The 17,627-nt window shown below is 38.7% G+C and overlaps 1 protein-coding gene across 2 annotated transcripts in view; it reads left to right on the top strand.

Annotated features, from left to right (window-relative positions):
* DPF3 (double PHD fingers 3) overlaps window positions 1–17,627 on the top strand; it is a 429,392-nt gene that overhangs the window by 310,543 nt on the left and 101,222 nt on the right. The window lies entirely within an intron of this gene.

Raw genomic sequence — 17,627 nt, 5'->3', positions numbered from 1 at the left:
TCTCTCTCTCTCTCTCTCTCTCTCTCTCTCTCTCTCTCTCTCTCTCTCTCTCTCCCTCTCCCTCTCCCTCTCCCTCTCCCTCTCCCTCTCTCCCTCTCCCTCCCTTTTCCTCTTCCTCACACCCTCACCACCTCCTCACCTCCCTCCCCTTCTTTCCCTCCTCCTCCCCCAACCTTTCCTATGTTCCTAGTGATTCTTATTGATTTGTTATATGCCATGGGGGAAGCTGGAATTTTGAGCAAAGCTGTTTAGCCCTCTCTGTTGCTAAGCTGTGCCGGAGGACTCCACGCCAGCTCAGCATGAGCTGTGTGGCAGGCCGCATTTCTATCACTGTTCCCAGAGGGAGGGAAGGGAAGTGGTTAAAGGAAGAAATAGGAGGGGTCCTTAACTAACCCAACATCAAATGTCAGTCCTGCTGTGGCTGTTCCTCAGATCAAGGAAATCTACCACTTGCTTCTGTAGAATCAAGTTTTGACTTGCCCATCTAGTGATGAATTTGGTACTAGTGCCTTTGGGTGTGTCTATTGAGACTGAATATTGAATTTCACTATTATAGCCATTATGAGCTACAAGAAAGTGTCTTTGATTTATTGTTTTGATTTATTTGATTTATTGTTCTGTACACTGATTCTGGCTTTGTTTTCCGGGTCAGAATTCTGCTGCAGGAGCCCTTTGCCCTGGATATAGTGCCCTAGAGTCTTCAGGCTGTTTTGTATGAGCACTCAGCTTACAAACATTATCTGTGCATCCTTGTCATTTTGAAAGCAGTGTTCAATAGACCTAAACAGATCCCTGAAGGACTTCTATTTACTTTTCCCTTTTCCCTTTTCCTCCTCTGCTGGACCAGCCTTCATGCTGTGGTTTGGTTATTCAAGAAGGACTCCAACTACTAACACACGAAGACTCAGAGTTGGTAGTGGAATGCTTGATATGGTCTTAAATTGGTTACCTCTTTCTAGCACCATAACCTAGAATTGAGAAGAGTCTTACTAAGCCATTTTGTAGTTGTTGATGCTTATAAGTCATATAATCATAAATTTAGTACTAGGAGGGATTTTACAGGTGATCTAATGCAATGCTTTGACTTTACAGATAAGCAAATTGAGATCCTGAGATTTAGGTGCAGCTAGGTGGTACAGTAAGAAGCAGTTAGATGCTTCAGTTGATAGAGCACTGAGTCTGGAGTCAGGAAGACCAGAGTTAAAATCTGGCCTTCGATACTTACTAGCTATGTGATCGTGGGCAAATCATTTAACCCGTGTTTGCCTAGGAGGCAGCTAGGTGGCTCATTGTAAGCACTGGGCATTAAGAAGACCTGAGTTCAAATCCAGCCGCAGATACTTACTAGCTTTATGACCCTTGGCATATAACTCAACCCTGTTTTTCTTAATCCACTGGAGAAGGAAATGGCAAGTCACTCTAGTATCCTCACCAAGAAACCCCATGGACAATATGTCATGAAGAGTCAGACACAAATGAACAACAACAAGCAAAGCAGTGTAGTAGATAGAGGGTTAGGACGAGAGTAAAGAATATCTGAATTCAGATCCATCCTGGGCAAGTCACTTAACCTTTGTTTATCTCAGTTTTCTCAACTGTAAAATGGGGATAATAATAGCATCTTCCTCCCAGGGTTGTTATGAGGATCAAATGAGATAATAAATGTAAAGTGTTGAACACAGTGCCTGGTGTGTAGTAGGAACTATATAAATGTGAGTTATTATTATTAAACTGTTATTATTAAATGACTTGTTAAATCTCACATAGGTAAGTGAGTAGCAGAAGTTCTCTTTCTCCAGATTCAGTTCTCTTTTCACTTTATCACACTGCTTCCTTGAGAGATAGGAGAAATGCTTCAGAAGTATTGCCAAACAGTTTCCTGTTCATTCTCCCATTTTTGTGGGAGTTGATTTTAAAGTAGACAATTCATCAGCTTTAAAAGGCTCAGTCTTTTACCTGTGGGTATCCCTCTCCCCCAAGCCCTGACTCTCTTACTTAGAATTTGCAGTTGCTCCATATGGATTTCAGATAGCAAAATTTCAAGTTGAGAATCAGGGTGCAACAATATGCCCTAAGGAAGATTTACTGCTTTCACCTCTCAGTCTAGGATGCAATCTGGAATAATTAAAATGCCCATAGCTAAAAATTTTTCTTTAGCTATTTGTATATTTCTCCTGTGCCTGGAGACAATTCTTTATGTAATGTTATCACGGAGAACCTCCCCTTTCTCCATTTTCCTCCTTCTCTTTTTGAGGACAGGCATTCTTTTGCCAAGGGGGCCATGCCTTTGATAGAAAAGCATCTGAAGGACCTTCCCTGTCTTCCCCACTAGCTCCTCCTGTTCCCCCATCTCACTTTCTCATGAACATCTGTAACACTGATGCCTTTATTCTCTCTCTGGAGAGATGCTTCTGTGTCCTAATCACCTCCTACTGTTTAGTTCAGAAAGAGGAAAAAGAAATCAACCTGCTTATGCTAAGGTCCCTTCTGGGACACAGCTTCTTTCCTTCCCATAGTGTAGCTCTTTATTTATATTGACATCTTGAAAGTATTTATTAGTCTGCTATTATTTCCAACCCCACCCCCCACCACTTTCTACCCCAAAGTCATTTTTCAAGTGGGCATATTTTTTCTCCTCCAAGATCCTCTTTTTATTCTACCATCTTAGAATTATTTTCGTTCCTGGTTCTTTGTTTTCCTGTTTCTTGCCTGGCCTTACTTAACTGTGTGTGGGAGCACAGCTCCTCCCTGTATTTCAGACCCTGTAGCTACAGGGTCTGAGCAGAATAAAGTAATATCCTCCTTAGCTCTTCACCTGATCCCCTCTGGGTTACACATTCACATCTGAGAAGGGCACTGGCATTTTCCTCCCTCTCTCCAACATCAGCTTCTTGCATGATCTTATCAGCTGGATATCCTTGGTTCTTTATAGAAAACTGCCCCTTGTTTTCAACTGAGACCATTTCATCTTCTTAGGTGAACGTGCCTTTTTAAGAAATCACATCTTGATTCTTGCTCTGATCTTTCCAGGACATTTTGCACTTTCGATTCATTGTCTTGCACCCTAGTTGCAACCTTTTCTCTGTCCCTTCTTTTTTACCCCTGCTGATGAGAAAACTGGTTCTTCAAAGAGACCAGAAGGTATATAAAATAAAGCTAGAGTGATGGGTGGGGGAGGTGGACACTAATAATTTAAAGAATCAGAAAAGGTTTCTTGGAGGAGGTATTTGAGTTGTGAAAGGCTTTAAGTACTAAGTAGAGTATTTTGTATTTGATACTAAATAGGAAAAGGAGCTATTGAAGTTTCTTGAGTAGAGGAATGATATGATCAGATCTTCACTTCAGGGACATTCTAGAATGAGTTGGAGAGGGGAAAGGCTAGATACCAAGAGATTATTGCCAATAATCCTAGGGAGAGTTGGAGCATGTTACCTTTCACAGCCTCAGTCTTATCACCTGTAAAAAGGGGATAATAATACTTGCAGTACTTCACAAAGTTGTGGGAAAAGACTTTTCAAACCTTAAATAGTTCTATAAATGTGCCTCATAGTATTACTCTACTCCCCTCCCCCCATTGACACTCTCATTCTTTCTCTGTTCTTTGCTGCTCTAATCTTTTTTTCCTAGCTCTGAAAACTCTCAATGCAAGCCTTTCCTCTCAACAGGTGACTTCTCTTTCTAGAAGGAAAAATTGAAGCAGTTTGTTATGAGCTCTCCCTATTCCCTTAATGTAATCTAATCTCAAAACTTTATCTTCTCGTTCTTTTGCTTTTGATTTCTTAGAAAGGGAAGGCCCTTTTCCTTGCCAAATACAATCCTTCTACTTTTGTCCATGGTTCAATCAACTCCATCTTCTCAGGGATCTTGCCTTCTCTCACCTTCATCATCAGTTTTTTTTCTAAGTCTTGGATCTCCATGATGCTTAGGTGTAGTTGACCCTTAGAAAATTTACCACTGAGTGAAGACAATAGGCTTGGAATAAGCAGATTTAGGTTCAGAAGCTGCCTCAAACACTACCTTTGTGACCTTGGGTTTGATCTTTGAAACTTAATACTTAAATCTTTGAATACTTAATCTTTGAAGGGGCTAGTTTCTTTCTTTTAAAAAAATATTAATTCAATTTTATTTTTCAACATTCACTTCCATAATTTATAAATTTTCTCCCCTTTCCTACCCCCTCCTTCCCCAAGATGGCCTGTAATATGATATGGCTCTACACATACATTACTATTAAACACATTATCACATTAGTCATGTTATAAAGAAGAATTAGAACAAATGGGAGGAACCATGAGAAAGAAAAAACAAAACAAAAAGGATTCACTCTGCATTCTGACTCCACAGTTCTTTCTCAGGATATGGATGGCATTTACCATCACAAGTCCTTTGGAATTGTTTTAGGTCCTCACATTGCTGAGAAAGGGCTAAGTCTATCAAAATCAGTCATTGCAGACTGTGGTTGTTACTGTGTACAATGTTCTCCTGGTTCTGCTCACTTCACTCAGCATCAGTTCATATAAATCTTTCCGGGTTTCTCTAAAGTCCACCTGTTCATCATTTATTTTGTTTTTGCTTTTTGGAGGGGGGAAGGCAGGGCAATTGGGATTAAGTGACTTGCCTAAGGTCACAGGCTGGTAATTGTTAAGTGTGTGAGGCCAGATCCAAACTCAGGTCCTCCTGACTCCAGGGCCAGTGGGCCTGACTCACTGTGCCACCTAGCTGCCCCCATCATTTCTTATAGTACAATATTATTTCATTACATTCATATACCGCAACTTGTTCAGTCATTTCCCATTTGATGGACATCCCCTCAATTTCCAATTCTTGGCCATCACAAAAAGAGCTGCTATAAATATTTTTGTACTCCTAGGTCCTTTTCTCATTTTTATGATCTCTTTGGGATAAAAGGTATGCACATTTTTACAGCCCTTTGGGCATTGTTCCAAATTGCCCTCCAGAAAGGTTGGATCAGCTCACAGTTCCATCAACAATGAATCAGTATTCCAACTTTCCCACATCCTCTCCAACATTTATCATTTTCCTGTTTTGTCATGTTAATCAATTTGACCAAGTGAGATATGATACCTCAGAGTTGTTTTTATATGCATGTCTCCAATCAATAGTGATTTAGAGCATCTTTTCATGTAACTATAGATAGGTTTAATATCTTTCTCTGAAAATTGTGTGTTCATATCCTTTGACCATTTATCAATTGGGGAATGACTTGTATTATTGTGAATTTGACTTAGTTCTCTATATATTTTAGAAATGAGACCTGAAAGGGTTAGTTTCTTAGGAGGTCCCTCCCCTAGCACTCTGGGAAAACCCCAACAGATCCATTGCTTATTCCACTTGGAATCTCTCTCTGTCTCTGTGTCTGTGTCTGTCTCTGGCTCTCCTTCCCTCCATATTTCTCTACCCTCCCCCTTTCACTCTCTTCCCCACTCCCTTTTCCACCTTGCCCCTTCTCTTCTCTCCTTCTCCTGCTCTTTCCTTCTATTCCTCTACCTTCTCTGTTCCTTATCTCCATTCCCCCTCTTCCCTTTTTTCTCTCTTCTCATTCCCTCTCTTCCCTTCTTCTCTGCCCTCTTTCCATCTCTGCCTCTTCTCCCCCTCTCCTCCTCTAACCCCTTATTTCTTTCTTTCCCTCTATCATCTACCGTCCCCCTTTTCTCTACTTTCCCTTTCTCCCTCTCCCACTATATATTATCTTTTCCTTGTGTAGAGCTCCTGGTAGCTTTTCATCATTCCCTCAGTGGACTGTGCTATTGCTGACCATTTTTTTCATGTGTGTTAATTGCCTGCATCATTAATACATAGTCATTAGCAGCTCCTACTGTTTGTGGGGGAGTCAGGGCATTGTATCCATCCTTCCCCCTAAATAATGGTAGGTAGACACATGTTATAAATTGACTGTGACAGGTCTGCAGTGTCACAAGGCCTTAGCTTTGGGAATCTGCTCTACACAGGTTTTGGAAGTGGGGGAGGGAGGCATTAATCCAAATGGCTAATCTGCAGTCTACCAAAGAGGGGTCTAGACACATAGTAAATAACAAATGCTGATTATTTCCTTAAGCAGAGCAGCAGGGAGATGCAAGCAGCCTGTTGTGCCCTAAGGAAAGAAAGTCAAATGGACTCAGAGCACAATCTCTTGGAGTTTGTAGGGCCTGGGGCAGGTGGGTCTGTACAGACTGCTGCGGTGTGGGCCTCTTGACTTAATTTTCTCTCCCTGCTGCTTCCATTCCATCTTTGTGCTCTTTTCTCCCCTGAAACTGCACCTCCAGAGAAGCCCATTGCTCTTCTTGAAGCCTGCTGTGAGCACAGTGATCACAGCAGCCCTCCGGTGCTGAAAGGGCATCTTTGGAGCAGCGCTGGTGCTGAGGCCAGTCACTGACCCACCCTCCCCCAGCATCCCCATCCCCACCCCCCCCTGGCTGCTGCCAGCTCAGCAGTCGATGGCTGTACCTTGTGCCCTCTTGTTCTCTTTGCTATTTCAGTCTCGTTTTTCTCTTCGGTGCTCTTGTTTTCTCTTCAGCTGATGTTTCTCTTCTCTTATTTGGTGTCTTTCTTCTCCCTCTTTTTTTACGTCCTTGCCTTGGCCTTAGGGCCAGCAGCCCTGAGAAGCCGAGAACACGGAGCTCGAACGCTCACCTTCTGAACATATCTTTCCCTTATTAGACATTCTGAAGGAGGCTTCCACCTTCAGGTCATGTCCCCAGTTCAAAACTGTGTTCTTTGCCTTCTATATCCTAAAGGCAGTTAGATGGTACAGCGGAAAGAATGCTCGGGAGTCAGGAAGAACTGAATTCATATCTGCTCTGATACACTTTATCTTCTGATTGACCTAAGTTTTTCATGTATTTTTTTTGGAGGGGGGAAGGCAAGGCAATTGGGGTTAAGTGACTTGCCAAGGTCACCCGGCTAGTAAGTATGTCAAGTGTCTGAGGCTGGATTTGAACTCAGGTCCTCCTGACTACAGGGCTGGTGCTCTATTCACTGCGCCACCTAGCTGCCTCCAGCCTAAGTTTTTAAACCCAGTGGAAGGTAATAGTCATGTCATGGACTGAGGGAGTGCTTCACATGGGGAAGAACTCAAGGACTTTCTTAAACACCATGTATTTATCTGTGACCCTGGGGGAGTCATTTCACCTCTGTTTGGTTCAGTTTTCTCAACTGTAAAATGAGGATAATAATGCACCTACCTCCCAGGGTTGTTGTGAGGATTAAATGCTATAAATTTGTGAAGCACTTAGCACAGTACATAATTAATTCTTATTTCTTTCCCTCCTTACATTTTTTCTAACTCCATAATTCTGTCTTCTTCATTTAAAACTAGAATGACTAAAAATGGCTATTTTCAAATGGATTTGTTTTGGCCCAAGGTTCTTAATGTACAGTAGTACATTTTGTATTTTTAAAATTCAACAAATACTTGTTAAAGTAATTATTATTTACAGAGTACTGTGCTAGGTGCTGTAGGAAATACAAGAATAAATATAACATGGCTGCTGTCCTCTAAGACCTTTATAATCTACTTCTTAATATGACATAGTGTCTTTGAACGCCTTAGAGGATATGCTATATAAATACACAGGCATTATAACACTATAACATATTAATATGTTTTGTATTTTATTCAGTTACTTCTGTTGTGTCAGACTCTTCATGACCCCATTTGCAGTTTTCTTGGCAAAGATACTGGAGTGGTTTGCCATTTCCTTTTCCACTGAGGCAAACAGGGTTAAGTGACTTGCCCAAGGTCACACAGCTAGTAAGTGTCTGAGGCCTCACTGACAAAGATGAGTCTTCTTGAGTCTAGGCCTGGCACTCTATCCACTGTACCACCTAGCTGTCCCATATTTTATATACATATGATAACATATTCCTAGAATCTTGAAGTAGATGGGACCTCAGAGATCATACTTGAGTAGAAATCCCTTCCACAGCTTTATTGACAAGTGGCCATCTAGCTTCTATTTAAGGCTTCTGATGATGAGAAGCACTTCCCAAAGGACATCATTCCATTCTTAAATGGCTCTAATTTGTTAGGGAGCTTTTCCTTATATAAAGCTGAAATCTGCCTCTCTGTGACTTTGACCTATCATATCTCATTTTGCTCTCTGAGACAGAACAAAAGTTTGCTCCCTCTTTTACATGTCAGCCTTGTTCATACTTGAAGACATCAGTATAATTCTTCCTCCTAATTCTTCTGTTTTTCAAACTGAACATCCCAGGTTCCTGAAATAATTTCTTAATTATTTTTATTAGTTTGTCCTTTACTTTCTTTGCAAATATGTTAATATTTTTGTTTTTATTGTCTTCATTTCCTAATATATCCCTCCCTTTCCATCACCTAGAGAGCCTAATCTTGCAATAAAGAATAGCTAGAAAGAGAAAAGAAGTAAAATCAGGTAATCAAGTCTGATGTTATCTGCTATGTTCCAAACTCATAGTCCTCCCACCTCTCCTGAAGGCAATTCTTTAAAAAAACTTAATTAATTAATTTACTTTTAGTTAACAACATTCAGTTTTTTTTGAGTTCCAAATTTTCTCTTTCTCCCTCTCTTCCCCCCAAACCAATTCTTGAATGTAATAGTTTCATTTTCTTTTACCATCCTGATTTCTCTCCTCTAAGTACACCATAATTTTGTCAATGTCCTCCTGAAAATGTAGTACCAAGATCTGAACAGAATCTTCTAGATGTAACCTAACCATACTAGAATACGGTGGAGACTATAACACCACATGCTTCTGTTGATACAGTCAAAATTACATTGAAGAGGATGTCGCTCTTGTCCTACAAGAAAGTGAGGGGGAAGGGGTAAGAGGGGCATAGGGAAGATAGAAGAGAGGGCAGATTGGGGAAAGAGGTAATCGGTATGCTTGCCATCTTGGGGTGGGGGTAGGGAAGAGATGAGAAAATTTGGAACTCAGAGTCTTGTGGAAATGAATGTTGAAAACTAAAAATAAATAAATAATTGAATTTGAAAAAAAAACTTGAAAAAAAAGAAAAGGATGTGACTGGATGGAGACAATGTCAGCCTTGGTTTCAGGAAGACCTGGGTTCAAATTCAGCCCTTGACGTACACTTGCTACATGTTTTAACTTTTCAGTCACCTAGACAATACTCTAAGACTATAAGTTATAGATAGGGTGCCAATCTGAATTGCTAGAAGGAGTTTCCATACTGGGAATTCTCTATACTGATCAAATCACAGATTTGACATCCCATCTTCCCTGTCAGAAGAAAGAGATCACCTTTTCCCTTTCCCTTCCTCTTCTCCTTCCCCTTCCCCTTCCCATTCCCTTCCCTTCCCCCCTCTCTTTACTTCCTCTCTCCTTTTTTCTTCCTTTCTCTATCACATCACTAAAATCCCAGGCTATTTTTTTTTCACATGAGCTGTTTTCTAGTTATTGATGTTTGTAGCTGAGTTTTTGACCCCAGGTGTACGACTTGACATTTATCTATTAGATTGAGTCTATTGTTGTAGTCTTTTGAGGCCTTTTAGCACCAGGGTTCTGTTGTTCAACATGCTACTTTCCTCCTCTAATTTCATAGCACAGGCAAATTTGGCAAAAAAAATAAAACACAAAATCCATAAATCTTTTTCCAGGTCATTGATAGAAATATTAAACAAAACAGAGATAAGGACAGATCTTCAGACTACTAAATAGTTCTCTTCAGCTTGACATTGACCCACGAATCCAGTCTTTGAACAATATTTAAAATAAAAATGTTTTACCAGACATATATGTCCATATATACACATGCACACACAAAATTTGCAACCTTATTCTGACCCATAGAGAAAAATCTTCTGCTAGTTTTGTCAGAATCAAATGTTTCCTCCCCTCCATGGGTATGGAGGGCATATTGTTATGCTCTGCAGAAGTGGAAGAGGAGAGTGCTTATGGATAATTTCTGATAATTAAATAAGCTGGAAATTAGCCCACTAAAGTTGAAATTATCTAAAAGGAGCAGACAATTTTGTTGTCATATTGATATGGGAAGAACTAAGATATGTTAGATTAATAATATCCACCCTTCAACAATTTGCCCCAGGGCACACTAATATAGTTTTTAAAAGACAAAGTTAAAACAACTTTTGAAACTAGCTTAAAATATTCAGTTTAGGGGTGACCAGGTGGTACAATGAGTAAGAGCACCAGCCCCAGAGTTGGGAGACCCAGGATTGGTTCTGGCCTCAGATACTTAGCACCCACACAAAATAACTGGCTGTGTAAACTTGAGCAAGTTACTTAACCCCAATTGCTTTAAAAAAATATTCAGCTTGCTCAGACACATGTCTTAAGAAGCCACATGATTTAGTAGAGCATACTCACTTAGAAACTGGGTTTTGTTCCCTTCTCCTAGAGACAATGCATTCAGTCTTTGCCACTGGGGAAAGGGAGATTTAAATACATGGGTCTTCACTGAGCTGTCATTTACCTTTAGATCCAAGTGCAAATTTGAAATAAGAGCTTTCTGGCTTATGTCTAACAAAGTGGTGCATAAACTACAATGTGAAGAAGAATGGTTCTAGCACCCGGATTTTGGAGTCAAAAGATCAAGGTTTGAAACCTGAAGCAGCAGGGTGCATGGAGTGCTAAGCTTGGAGTCAGGAGGACCTGAATTCAAATCTAGCCTCAGACAGTTATTAGCTATATGACCTTGGACAAGTCACTTAATCTTTGCCTCAGTTTCTCATCTGTAAAATGGGATAACAGTAGCACCTATTCTTCCCCCCCTCCCCCAGGGTTTGAGGATCAATAAGATAATATTTGTAAAGCACTTAGCACATTGCCTGGCACATTGGAGGTACTATATAAATTATTATTCCCTTCCTTTGCCCTTTCCCTGATTAAATAGACATAGGAAAGTCATCTTATGGAGCTTTAGTTTATCTGCTTAAAAATAAACAAATACAAATAACACTAGACCAATGGTTCCTATCCTGTGGGCCATAGACCCCTGAGGGGCCAATATATTATTTCATGGGGGTTATAACTGTATCATCAAACATTGCAATTTTGATCTTTAATTAGCTCCAATGAAAGGGGACTCACAAAAAGGTTTTATTTAAAGAAGGGTCCTTAATACTCAGAAAGATTGGAACTACTGGTTGAAATGATCTCTGAGGTCCCTTCTAGTTCAAAATTCTGTGGTTCTATCATTATCCAATGCATGTTGAGTTCTTTTTTTCCACATTGGTGCTATGTGCTTTGTAGTCATCTCTACACCCTGCCTCAGTTTCCTTTGTAACCCATGGAAGGAACACTTTTGTGAGGGCTGACTAAGATTATATAACTATGTAACTGTTTCGTTGTTCCTGTGTAAAGATAATTGTCTTATTGCGGACCCATCTGATCACTCTAGCATCACTTGGATTATGTTTTAACCAAATGAGTTAACTGGCACAGATATCAGTCAATCAATCAACAAGTATTTTGGTAAGAACTTACTATATGCCAGGCACTGTTTTAGGCACTGGGGATAGAAGTATAAAGAATAAAACAATACCTACTTGCAAGAAGTTTATATTCTAGTGAGGAAGACGTGCTAATTAGTAGATCATAGGTACAGAAATACTTAGAACAGCAAGATCACACTGCTATCTTTAGGACAGGAATTTTCAGTCAATCAGTCAACCACCATATGTTTATTAAGCACCTACTGTATGCCTTACCCTAAGAACTACAGGGTACAAAAGGAAAAGTATGATACATTGTTGTTAATCTTATTTGGGCAAATAAGGATCCACGGAAAACAATCTGAGAACAATATATATTCTAGTTCTATTTCCGTTTATCCATTTTTCAAATCCATTTCCACAGAATCATAAATCTATAGACATTAAGATTGTTCTGGGATTTGGGGTATGAACCTTTTGCAGTGTTCAGGATTTAGAAATAGATGAAATACAGAGAAATCAGAATGATTCAGGAGACAGGTCTTCTTGAGAAAACTCATTCAAACTCTTGATATTCTTTTCTATACTTTGTGATATAGAATTATTAGATCTAGAAGTCTCTGCCAGAGAGATGTGTTGGAGCTTGCCTGTTTTGAGGTTCTTATTGTAGCTAGGTTCTGTTTAGTTCCACTACTAAATTTGTATTTTGATTGGTAGGAGTTAACTCTGGGCTGGAGTACCTCCCAATCCTGATCTGTTCCTATTTTTCTACCTCTCTCATTCCATTCTAAGCCTATCCTCTGGTGTCATGGTCTCTTGATTCTCCTTTTCCCCCCAATTCATCACTCATATTTTGACTTCACTTTCTTCTTAATACAATCTTGATCTAGTGGTCAGCCACTTCAAGTTATTCTCTCCTCTCTCCTTGATCCCTTCCCCTTCCCCACTGCCACCCCAATGTGCCCTTCTGCCATCCCCACCCCTGCAGAACTTGACCATTCATCTTTTCTATTTCTCCTAAACTCACCAAGTGATGCTATATGAAACCATAAAGCCATACTGACTGGGATCCATTATATATTCACATATCTATCTTCAACAGAGACCTTACTGCTGCATGGCAATCTTTTTATTCATCTCTTACAGACTCTCTCTCCCATTCACCATAGCAACTATTTCACACCTCTCAAGTTTTCACCTATGCTCAAACCCTATGTTTTCTCAATAGATGACCTTGCCTTCTACTTTACTCATAAAATCAATGCCATCTTTCATATATTCCCTCTGCTTTTGTCCTTTACACTTCCACAATTCTATATCTTTTAACTATTCATTTTTCTTTCCTTCTGGTCTCTGAGGATGAGGTAGTCCACCTCTTTGCCAAGACTAAGCTTGTATCTTTTACCTTATACTTTTCCATCCATTCTAGGACCTTGCCCATTAAATTACAATATCTGTTCCTTTCATCATTAGTCTTTTGTTGGTTCTTTTCTTTGTCTACAAATATGCTTAGGTCTTGGCTATCTTAAATAAATCTTCTCTCAACCCTTCTACTTCCTTAGGCCCATCTCTCCAAGCTTTTATTGACAAATTCTAGAAAGAGTAATTTACGATCATAGGACCTTATTAATCTATGCTTCATGAAATTGGAAGGTGCCACAGATGTCAACTCCAACCTATGCTTGCAGAGAGAAGGGAATCCCCTACAACAAGGGGTTAAGTAGTTATCAAACCTTCCCTTGAGCACTTAAAGAGGAGGTCTCACTACTTCAAAAGGAAGTATATCCCATTTTTTTGGATAGCCTTAGTCATCAGGAAATTTTTCCTTGCGTTGAACTGAAATCTGCTTCTTCCATTCAATGAAGCAAATATTAATTAAATGCCCACTATGTCCTAAGTATATAAAAAGATATTTTGTATATACTTATATATAATATAATTTATTTTAAAAATATTTATTTCATTAAATATTTCCCAATTACATGTAAAAATTTTTAGCCATAATTTAAAAAAATTTTGAGTTCCAATTTCTCTCCCTCGTTCTTGTCTCTCCCCGCTCCTTGAGAAGGGAAACAATTTGATTTTGATTATACATGTGAGGTCATGTAAAACATTTCCATATTAGCCATGTTGTAAAAGAAAACAAATAAAACAATAAAAGTAAAAAAGTAAAAAAAAAGTACTTCATTTTTCTGAGTTCAACAGCACCTCTCTCTGGAGGTAGATAGAATTTTTCACCATGGGTCCTTTGGAATTGTCTTATATGATTGTCCTGATCAGAATAGTTTAGTCTTTCACAATTGATCATCCTTATAATATTACTGTTATGCTGTATGATGTTCTCTTGGTTCTGCTCACTTCACTTAGATTGAGTTTATATATGCATATTTTCCCAGGTTTTTTCTGAAACCATCCTATTCATCTATTCTTAAACAGAGTAGTATTCCATCACAATCATAGTACAACTTGTTTAGTCATTTTCCAATTGATGATCATCCCTTCAATTTCTAATCCCTTGTCACCACAAAAAGAACTACTATAAATATTTTTGTAAAAGCAGGTCCTTTTCCCTTTTCTTTGGGATATAGACCTAGTAGTGGTATTGCTGGCCAAAGGGTATGCAGTTTTCTAGTCCTTTGGGAGTAGTTTCAAATTGTTCTCTAGAATGGTGGGATTAGTTCGCAACTCCTCCAATAGTGTATTCCTGTCCCAATTTTTCTACATCCCTTCCAGCATCTGTCATTTTTCTTTTCTGTCACATTAGCCAATCTTTCAGGTGTGAGGTGGTATTTCAGAACTATCTTTGACTGCGTTTCTCTAATCAGTAACGGTTTAGAATATCTCTCTCTTGTGACTATTGATAGCTTTGATTTCTTCTTCTGAAAACTGTCTGTTCATATCCTTTGACCATTTATCAACTGGGGAATGGCTATTATTTTTATAAATTTGACTCAGTCCCCTGTATGTCTAAGAAATGAGGTCTTTGAAAAACTTGCTGCAAAATCCACCCCCTCTCTCCATTTTCTGCTTTCCTTCTAATTTTGGCTGCATTCGTTTTGTTTGTGCAAAAATTTTTTAATGTCATGTAATCAAAACTGTTTATTTTACATCTCATAATGCTCTCTATCTCATATTTGGTCATACATTCTTCCCTTATCCATAGACTTGACAAGTACATTTTTCTATACTCCCCTAATTTACTTATGATACCACTCTTTATGTAAATAATTTATCCATTTTTACCTTATCTTGGTACATAGTTTCTGTCAAACTGCTTTCCAGTTTTCTTAACAATTTTTCTCAAAGTTCTTACCCTAGAAGCTTGGATCTTTGGGTTTATCACACCCTGAATTACTCTGGTCATTTGAGTCTGTGTATTGTGTACCTAATCTGTTCCACTGATCCACCACTCTATTTCTTAGCCAATACCATTTGTTTTGATGATTACCCCTTTGTAATATTGTTTGAAATCTGGAACTGCTCAGCTATCTTTCTTAACATTTTTTTCCCATGGGGTGGCTAGGTGGTGCAGTGAATAGAGCACTGGCCCTGGAATTAGGAGGACCTGAGTTCAAATCCAGCCTCAGACACTTAACACAAAAACTAGCCATGTGACCTTGGGCAAGTCACTTAACCCCAACTGCCCTCCAAAAAACAAAAACAACCCCCCCCCCAAACCAAAACAAAACATTTTTTTCCCCTTGATATTTTTGAGCTTTTGTTCAGCCCAATGAAAATTTTTTTTCTGGTTCTGTAAAATAATTCTTTGGTAGTTTGATTGGTATGACACCAAATAACTTAGGTATAATTGTCATTTTTATTGTGTTGGCTTGGCCTACCTATGAGCAATTAATATTTTTTTCATTTGTATAGTCTATCTTTATTCGTGTGAGAGGTACTTTATAATTATGTTCATACAATTCCTGGGTTTGACTAGCAGGCAGAATCCCAAGTATTTTTTATTGTCTGCAGTTATTTTAAATGGAATTTCTCCTTCTATCTCTTTCTTTTCTTGGTAGTTTATAAAAGCACTGATGATTCATGTGGATTTATTTTATATCCTGCAACTTTGCTGAAGCTGTTAATTGTTTCAATTAATTTTTTAGTTGATTCTCTAGGGTTCTCTAAATATACTGTTATATCATCTGCAAAGAATGATAGTTTTGTTTCCTTATTGCCTATTTTTATTCTTTATAAATCTCTTTTTGTTAACTGTTGAATGAACTAGGAGTATCTTATTTCATTCCCAGTGTTTGAACCTACAAAAGATTGAATGAGTCAAACCTAACCTAGAATAACATAAATATAAATGAATATGATACAAGGCAAAATGTGATAGGGGCAAAGAGGAGACATAAAGTTCTTCCAGAAGATAAGAGAAAGGAGAAATCACTTGCAGCTAGAGGAGATCAGGGATAACTTCACAGAGGAGGTATCCCTTGACCTGGGCCTTGAAGAAAGAGAGGATTTTTTCAGGGATTATATTCTAGGCATAGGGAATAGCTTGCATGGATAGAATTCAGAATGAGATTGGGGAACAGACAATAGTCCAGCTGGGTTGGAATATGGAATTCATGAAGACCACTAAGATGAATTGGAGTCAAATATAAGAAGTCTAACCCATTTTCCACATGAAAACTCTTCCTATACTTGAAGACAGATCTCATATTCCTCCTAAGTCTTCTCTTCTTTAGGCTAAGCATTCTGACTTAAGTTCTGAAATTTTGGTCTTCAGATCCCTGGGAGGTCTTGAAACTTTTTCAGGGGGTAAGCAATATAAAAACTATTTTCACAATAATACTAATACATAATTTGCCGATTGAATACTCTTTTTTTCAACTACTGTTTATGTCTGAGGGAGACTAGATTTTCTTCATATACTTAGACAACAGTTTGAATGTAGAAACAGATAAGAATTGTTTTCTGTTATAACAGATAATAAAGAGATTGGAAAAAATATGCAAAACAATGCTACTCTTCTCACTGTTTTTTTGGAGGGGAGGGGGAAATATAGTTGCTTTTCACAAAAATATGTTCTTTGTTAGTATGTCATGGGTTTTTTTTGTTTTTAAACGAATTACTAAATATTTAAGAAATTTTGATAAAAAACTAATGTTTTAATTTCTACTATGGTAAATATCAATAGGGCAACTAGGTGGCACAGTGGTTAAAATGCTGGGCCTCGAGTCAGGAAGATTCATCTTCATGAGTTCAAATCTGACCTCAGACACTCACTACCTGTGTGAACCTGGGCAAGTCACTAAACCCTGTTGACCTCATGTGTAAAATGAGCTAGTGAAGGAACTGGCAAACTGGCAAACTACTCTAGTGTCTCTGCTATGAAAATCCCAAATGCGGTCCCAAAGAGTCCCAAATGACTGGAATGACTGAAAAACAAAATATCAGTAGTTATAGCCTATATAAACAAAAGCTCCTTGGAGCCCTTAACAGTTTTTAAGAGTGTAAAGGGATCCTGAGACCAAAAATGTTTGAGAACTGGGGTGGCCAGGTAGCACAGCGAGTAAGAGCACCGGCTCCAGTGTCAGGATGACCTGGAGATCAAATCCTGGGCTCAGACACTCAGCACCACACCCAGAAATAACTGGCCGTGTAACCTTGAGCAAGTTACTTAACCCCTATTGCTTAAAAAAAATGTTTGAGAACAGACGCTTTTATCAATTCTTGAACAGCATGATTTTTAGTCTCCTTTCCTACTTGGGTCACTTTCCTAAATTTCTGTTATATCTTACTAATGTCGTTCTTAAAATGCAATGCCAAGAACTTAATATAATATTCCAAATGTGATTTAACCAGGACAGGGAACAGTCCTGTCAAACTCCCTGGTTATGGAGAGTGTGTTTTTGTTAATATAGCTGAAAATGACACTGGTTGTTTTGACAGTTGCATCACTCTGTTGACTCATACTGAACATTCAGTCCACTAACTGCCACCACTTTCCCCACTCACAAATCTGGCCCTTGTTTGATTCTAATATAATGGATTTATATTAATCCAAGCATAGGATGTGGAATTTATCCCTATAAAGTTCCTTTCTGTCAGATTAATCTCATTGTTCTTACCCGTTAATCTTTTTTGTTTTGTTTTGTTTGGATCCTGTCTATGTTATCCAACATGGTGGTAGTCAACTTAGTGACAATGATAAATTTGATGAACATGACATTTGTCTTTAGCCAAGTCACTGATAAAAATGTTAAA

The sequence above is a fragment of the Petaurus breviceps genome, unplaced genomic scaffold, assembly GCF_028583685.1.
Source record: "Petaurus breviceps papuanus isolate PSGF00001 unplaced genomic scaffold, PetGlider_PUasm1.0 189, whole genome shotgun sequence".
Lineage (NCBI taxonomy): Eukaryota > Metazoa > Chordata > Mammalia > Diprotodontia > Petauridae > Petaurus > Petaurus breviceps.
The sequence above is the reverse complement of the archived record's forward strand: the minus strand, read 5'-3'. Positions and strand labels throughout refer to the sequence as shown.